This window comes from Elaeis guineensis, chromosome 3, assembly GCF_000442705.2.
Source record: "Elaeis guineensis isolate ETL-2024a chromosome 3, EG11, whole genome shotgun sequence".
NCBI classification, from domain to species: Eukaryota; Viridiplantae; Streptophyta; class Magnoliopsida; order Arecales; family Arecaceae; genus Elaeis; species Elaeis guineensis.
The window spans coordinates 107,336,880-107,344,807 of record NC_025995.2 but is presented as its reverse complement, the minus strand read 5'-3'; the positions used below and the strand labels follow the sequence as shown (position 1 = coordinate 107,344,807).

At 41.8% G+C, this 7,928-nt stretch overlaps 1 non-coding gene across 1 annotated transcript; it reads left to right on the top strand.

Annotated features, from left to right (window-relative positions):
• Positions 1-341: 341 nt before the first annotated feature.
• LOC105041109 (uncharacterized) lies at positions 342-6,162 on the top strand. Its single transcript, XR_012139922.1, has 2 exons — positions 342-477; positions 5,619-6,162. It is a non-coding gene; the product is annotated as an uncharacterized protein (transcript).
• The last annotated feature ends 1,766 nt before the right edge of the window (positions 6,163-7,928 follow it).

The following is a 7,928-nucleotide window of genomic DNA, read 5'->3' as shown; positions in this document are numbered from 1 at the left end:
CTTCTCGATTTCAAGACCACAGGCTCGCTCCTCTCTTCCTCTCTTCCTCGATTGAGCTCTCTGTCTTCATTTCACTGTTGCCCATTCACCTCTCTGATTTGACCGTCGGAGGGTTTCTGCCGGAGCCGCCTCCAATCTAGATGGACTTCTATTTTGCAGATGCACGTTCCCCGATGATCAAACGACGAGACGATTGACCGCAACAAATTCTAATTCTGCAACCATCAAGTTCATCATTTATCAGACATCGGCCAGAATTTTATTAGCTTATTACACAGGAAACATGAACAAGACATGAGTCACGGATGAAATCTAGTGACGGAGATACGGAGACCAACTGTCGAGGGCAATTTCATCTTTTCGTCAGTGTGGAAGTCAAACCTTTCCCTTCTGAACCTATAAAATGAAGCGAGGTTGGCTTTATCCAATCAAGCCGATCTCCTCTTCAAGGTTCGTGAGCAACTCTTCTCTTCTCAGGTAACTTCTCTCTCAGAATCCAGCCATCCTCCCTTAATTTCTTTGGATCTATTCTCTATTTCTCAGCCTATATTTCTTGGGAGATATGCTTCCTTTCTTATCATATTTTCGTTCTTTCCCCACTAGTTTAAAGTCGAAGTATTTCATAGTCTTTTTATATGGGAGCTGTGAGATATGTATAGTATTCAAAATCCAGGTTTCTGCAGGTGTCTTTCTAACCGGTGGAGCCAAAGTTTCATATCTGAAGTAAGATCGAAACATATTCTTGGCTGCTTTTGAAGTCTGAGTTTATAGACATAATTTTCATGCTCTTATGGTTTGGAGACATCGATATTTAATGAGTTTGTAGGCCTTCATGAGTAGAAGCATTTAATTTGTTAAGGAATTATTGATCCTATGCCTAGTCCCTCTCTAACAATCAAACCTATGCGAGACAGGATCATCTGGAGTATTGCATGTTAACAATATGGTAGGTTTCTCAGAATTTCCAGTTTGATCTCTCTCTATCTCTCTCTCTCTCTCAAAAAAAAAAAAAAAAGAAGGGAGTTTGGTCCACAAAGGTATGATTCCACTCTTGAGACGATGCCATGCTTCTTAAGAGTTGTATAATGGAATTCTGCATCATTTAACGCAACCAACAAAAAATCCTTAAAATCCACCCTGTTAGGGTGAAGCGATATATTTGTTGGAAACTTTAGGACAGCTTAACTAGTTTTTTTGGTTGGAGCATCAGCTGTGTTAGTTTCATTACCATCATATATCAAGATGAAAGTCCTTGAATTCTTGAATAAGTACAATGTGTAGAATAGTGCTCTGTGGATTCTTGGATAACAACTTGTCCTGTGTTGCCGTTGAAATCTGTGACTCGATCGGAAAGGCTAGAGCTGTGGCGCATGTCCTTTCGGAAGAGAATCCTGCAAGACAAGTCCTGGCCGGAGTTGGTTCTGGTGGGGATCCTCCGACGCTCCGGTCAGAAATCAAGAAAATAGGTGAGAAGTGTAGAGAGATGGTTTTCGCGTACCTTAAGGGGTCTCCTGAAGGTCTTTTTTGTAGGCAAAAGTTGGAAAATCATTTTAGACAAGTTATGTGGCTGATTTAGACGCGATGTGACGAGATTTTTGGACTTCATTTTCAGATGATAGGTGGATACTATGGCTTGGAGGGCGTTGAGTCCCGGACATCTGAGGATGGTGTTATAGGCCGAAGGTGTCCGGACTACCAGGAAGTCCATCTGAATCTTGGATTATTGGGAAGATCGTCCGACCACAATAGGAAGGGTTATGATTTCTTTAACTGGTACAACATCTCTAGTAAATCCCATCAGAGGGGAATCTAATCGCCCTAACTGCTCTAGGGGTATACCATTTGAGAGAAAATATTATAAAATAAAATATCTGTCAAGCTTTCATTATCAATAAGGACGCGTCGTACATCATTTCAATATTTAAAGTTACAACTATTACGTCATTATGTGGGAATTGAACCCCTTGGGCATCTTCATCAGTAAAAATAAGGGATTCTTCAGTCCTCAACTTCTTGAAAAGTTCGACTGACTCCTCTGCTCTACTTCGGTGCCCTCTAGTTATTACATTTATTACTCCCGTAGGAGGTTGATCTCCAGAGGGTTTCTTTTGTTGTTGTTCTGATGGGTCAGATGATCTCTGCCATTTTTCTTGTTGCTCCTGCCGATGTCTGGTAAACCGATCCAGACGTCCACACCGAATGAGCTCTCTATCTCATTCCGAAGTTGAATGCAGACTTCAGTGTCATGGTCATGATCATAGTGGTACAGACAGTACTTGTTGTGGTTTCATCGGTCTGGATTAGATCGCAACCTCTCCATCCTTGGGATCCGATCCCTGATCTCCATTAGCACTTGAGCTCGGATGGCGTTCAATGAGGTGTAGTTCATAAATCTCTTAGGCGGAGATACACACCGCTCCCTTCCGAAATTATCCTTTTGTCGGGAGTTCCATGGGAGAGTTCGGGACCTCCGATGTCTAGGCAGAGAGTGGGAGCACTGTCGATCCTTTGGCAGGGATTCTAATTTTCCTTACTTTTCTTCGGCAACCATGTTTGCTGAGGACTCACCCTCAAATGCTTCGTCCATCCTGGCGTATTTCTCCGTTCGGACCAATATATCGGCGAAGTCGTGGGGTTAGATCTTCTCCAGGGAGTATCGAAGATCATTTCTCAATAATTCGCCTTCAGGACGGCCATTGCGACCAACTGATCCAAATCACAAACTTCTAATACGGCCGCATTGAAGCGATCAAGATAGGATCGATGGATTCCCCTTCTTTCTACTTAATGCTCATTAGGAAATCCGATCCCTTCTGCTGTCTCCTGCTACTCACAAAGTGGTCCACGAACAATCGGCTCATTTGGTTGAAGGAATGGATTATCCATGGCTTCAGACTTGTGTATCAGTGTTGAGCTATCCCTTTCAGGGTAGATGGGAAGGTTCGACAAAGGGCAGTATCAATTGCCCCGTGGATGAGTATCAGGGACTTAAAGCTTTTCAGATGATTCACAGGATCGGTAATCCCATGGTAGCTCTTCAACTACGGTATCTTGAAGTTGGTAGGAAGCTGCTCTTGCATGATCCGGACACTGAATGGCAGATTAGTGTTGTACCTGTCATTTCGCGCCGGTGCTTGATGGTGGATTGCTTCTATCTTCTCATTCATCTTTCGAAGTCTGTGGTCAATATCCACATATTGGACGGTGCAGTTCTTTGAACACTGCGGGGGGATCGCCGATTAGGAGTTGAATCCTGCTTAGAACAAGGGTTGGAGACCGCCATCTTCTCCGTTTTGGGCTTCGGAGGCGATTGTGGTGAGTCTGTCTCTCCCTCGCGAGGCTCTGCGGGAAAACCGGTGGTCGCTCTTATGGTGCTAGTACCGGTTGCTGCATAGGATTTGCCTGCTATGGATCCACTACCAATGCAGCGTTGGTTGGCTGTGCTGCTGGTGCTGGTGCTAGTGCTGCGGCTGGTGGTGGCATCGCCGCCATCGATATAGCATGGAGCTGCTGCATCGTTTGGACGACGGTGGTCAAGATCTGAACTTGCTGAAACAGTAGGTTGAACTGCTCTGTGCTGACCGCTGCTACTTGTTGTAGAGATGGCTGAGAGACCTCCAACAATGGTTGCATCGGAGCTTGCTGGCTGGCTACATTCTTCGTTGGTTGGGAGGTGGCGGCGACGGTAGATTTTTGGAAAGATGCTTTACATGGGGCCATGGTCTCGATCTGTTGCTCCTCACAATCGAATTAGGAAGTCCTTCCTCTAACGCCAATCTGTTGCCGTTGAAATCTAGGACTCGATCGGAAAAGTGGAGAGGTGGCGTATGTCCTCCCAGGAGAGAATCCTGCAAAGCAAGTTCTGGCCGAAGTTGGATTCGACGAGGATCCTCCGATGCTCAAGTCAAAAATCAGAGAAACAGATAAGAAAGAGTGCAAAGAGACGGTTTGCGTGTACCTTAGGGAGTCCTCTGGAGGTCTTTTCTGTAGGCGAAAGTTGAAAAACCGTTTTAAATAGGTTATGTGGCTGATTTAGATGCGATGTGGTAGGATTTTCGATCTAAATTTTTTAGGTCGAATGGTTACACCTACCTTATCAGTTTCAAAACCATCGCCGGCATCTTTGAAATTTGAAATAAGGGCACGAATTGGGTTGGATCGGCTTCTTTCGTTGAGACTTCGACATGATCCGATGGAGACAAGTGCCGAAGGGAAGAAACGGTTGGAGTCAACTGCGTTCAATAAGATATAACCGGTGAAGGCTGAAGTGCGTCTGTAGCTGAAGTTGGAAGTCGGCCAATTCAAGTGTCTGGTTGTCTGCTAATGCTGGACAGATGTCAGATGTCGGTTGTCATGGAGACTGGGACAGGTTTAATACTGAAGTCGGGATGAGGCCGAAGTTAGGATCGATTGATCCTAAGTGTTCTGCTTAGGGGGGTCTCTGGGAGTTAAGGATCGTCAGGGGTCAAAGCTAGGATTGCGAGGTCTTGAGTTGTATATTGGATGACTTTAGATGCTTCTTGCACGGTACAGGAGAAATTTATTCCTTCCGGATCACATACTTTCATTCCTGACGGCGCTGTGACATCGACCTTGGATATCATATTATCTGCCCTTTTGTTAATCCATGTCTTCGGCCTAAGTGACAAATTCCCCCCCAACATCCTGCATTCAGAGTTCTATCATCGTTGTTTCTGTTATCATGTTAACTTTGGCTCTTAGGACTGGGGTAGTAGGATGATACGTCAGTCTCCATCCTAACCTACTGGACTCAGGACCTCTGATGCTGTTTGACCTCTCCTGTCCAAGGATGAGTGCTGATTTTTTAATCATTAAACTGCTTGATTGATGTCATTCGACTCTCATATCTCTTCCTTAGATTTGAGTTCTAGTGTTTCCTTGAAGAGTAGCTTCCAATGTGGATATTTGGTATGCAGATAGCCATTTTGTTCTGTTCCCTAAGGGTGGCAATCATGTTTGATAGTTTCACTATAGGAAGCTTGACGCCCATGGGTCCTCTTTGAGTCATCAAAAGATGGAAGCACAGTCACTGGTGCAATCTGTGCGCTGCTAACTCCAACTGACTGTCCATTAATTTCACTTAGTTTACTTCTTTTGGAGATGGATTGCAACTTCCATTTCATGTGATCAATTGGCAGAATATGAGCCTTGTAGTCCTGTACACAAATGTATTTCTCAAAATAATGCATCGGTTATAGATCAAATGCCCAAAGAATAACATATATGATGACCGGTCTTCTTTAAAAGACAATAGACCTGATATGACTCTACCATTGACCACTGCATGTGTTGCTTTGTAGGTGATGGGGTTCAAAATAGCACGCCTTTGCACATCCCTTGTGCAAATATTTGTTTCAATCATATATTATATTTCCTGAGAATTAATAAATTATTTTCGTATACTAAATTGTGTTAAAGTTAATATTGTCTCCTCTTGGGATAAATATCAACTTTGCGGAGGTCTCTGACATTTATTTTTTTGAGGGAAAAAACTCCAACATTTATTGGCCCTCCTAGTTTCATTGTTTTCATTGGAAAATATGCAAGCTAGCAAACTTCTAACCGACATAGTTCACATCATGTCTGAATTCTTACAGGATGAGTGTGGAAACTGTCATTCATAATGGTGGATGCCACTGCAAGCGAGTCAGATGGCAAGCAGAGGCCCCACCAAGTGTTGTTGGGTGTACCTGCAATTGCTCCAACTGTTCAATGAGAGGCAGCACCCATTTTGTTGTCCCAAATGACAAGTTCAAGCTCATGGAAGAGTCTGAGCAGTTCCTGACCACCTACACCTTTGGCACGCACTCAGCAAAGCACATCTTCTGCAAGGTGTGTGGTATTACCTCTTTTTACAAGCAAAGGGGGAACCCTGATGGTGTTGCAATAGTAATTAGCTGTGTTGATCCTGGTACCCTGAAACATTATGAGATCAAGTACTTTGATGGGAAGGGGCTTCTCAAAATATAAAATTATGCAACTCAAATGGTCTCTGGCTGCAGTAACTGTTTTAGGTATTGCAAAACTGTAATAAGTAGCAAAAGTGCTATAGATCTTCATGTAACATCGTAACTGGATCATCAATTTTTATAAATTGTACTTTATTTGTTTCTATGTATCTATGAATGTAAAATTTATTTAGCTTTTTCTCTTCTATATTCTATCATTTGTTTTGTCATCCTAGTCGTCATACAGCCATCATACCTGATGCCTATTCATAATATGAACAAGTTGTCAAGATTCATTCACAAGTTCAAGGTGATGCCATTTATGAAAGAAAGGAGCTAATTTATACTTCTTCTACTTTTACTTAATAGTGGTACCACTGGTGTCTGTGTCCAGCCTCTGGGATCATAATGTCATTTGGTGATGCCACCTTTTTCCTCCACTTTAGTTGTCCAATTTAACACAGTCCTTTTTGATCATTTTATTCCTTCAATTCAACATGAGTTCAGGGCTTCTTTTTCTTTTTTCGTGGTTTGATACATATGTTAATTCTGATATATAATTGATTGTTCTAATAAAGATAGAAAACCACTTTTTTAATATTTTAACAACATAGGAACAGTAAGATCATAAATGCATGGATGATAATGGATGGAGCCATAGAAATTTTGGCATCAAAACTACCTGCTATCCAGCTGGTGAAAAGGACCACCAAATACTAATGGAAGTATTGTAGCTTGCTGGGTGCACTACTAGCCACAGGAACCATTTGTTCTGGATTCTTGGCAGAATGCTTTCCTCTTTGAAGTGGTAAGAACTGTTTACCTATTTCTAAATGTATTCTTGACCCTGATGTTTTTCTGTTTTATGATTACTGGGCACCTTCTTGGGCAAATATACTACTTTATTGCTGATTACCACTAAAGGTTGCATGTCTGCTGTTTAAATGCAATTCCTCTGCTGGGATAAAACGCTTCACAAGTCTCCACTCTCCACTCGATCTGTATATGCTTCAGCCGTTAATAAAAACATCCCGTCTAGTTGTTTTCTGAAGGGAGAGCCAGTTAAAAAGTGGGAAGATATTTACCAAGTTATATGTGATCGAAAAATAACCAGACACAGGATCACCACCATCATCTCTTCCTTTCATGTGCATTTCATGTGTCCAAAAACTATACATTATATAAACAGCTGGCACCAAAGATGAGCATTCTTTTCTTTTATGTACATCCTTCTATAAATTTATGTTTTTTCTGTTGTTTATGCTTTAACATGAAGATCTTACTCAGCACTTTGTACTTGATTATGAACCAGAAGTTGATTTTAAAAAGTAATTTGAGTGAGTCTACACATCTCATCAAAATTTTAATCAACATTCTGATTTTCAGTAGTGTTGGATATAATTAGTTCCAACGAGGACAGTAACTTTAATTTTTTCTAGCTCCATTTTCACTGCAATTCTGCATTAGATGTTGCTATGGTACTGGCATTTTCTGAGTGTTTGTGTGTGCCGGTTTCCACTTCGTCTTGATCAGTGTCATTACCTCAATCCAAAAAAGAATTGGTGTTGGAAAAGAAGTAGAAAGGCAAACTGCATGTGATGAATTTAATAGTTTGGATCTGATTATGATTATGAGACCTGAAGTCCTACTTTTCTTCAGCTAATGGAGTCGATACGAGTTCCTTATTCACATGCAAGAACGGCATAATCAACTGGCCTTATCCCGATTCCTGTGCTTGAGTATATACCATTTAGAGAAGCATATTACATGCGATGAATTTAATATTTTGGATCTGATTATGATTAAGAGACCTGAAGCCCTACTTGTCTGCAGCTGATGTAATCCATATGAGTTTCTTATTCACATGCAAGAACGACATAACCAACTGGCCTTGTACCGATTCCTGTGCTTACTTGGATATGCTAATGTACTGAATCATGTCATGTGGTAAATCTTTCT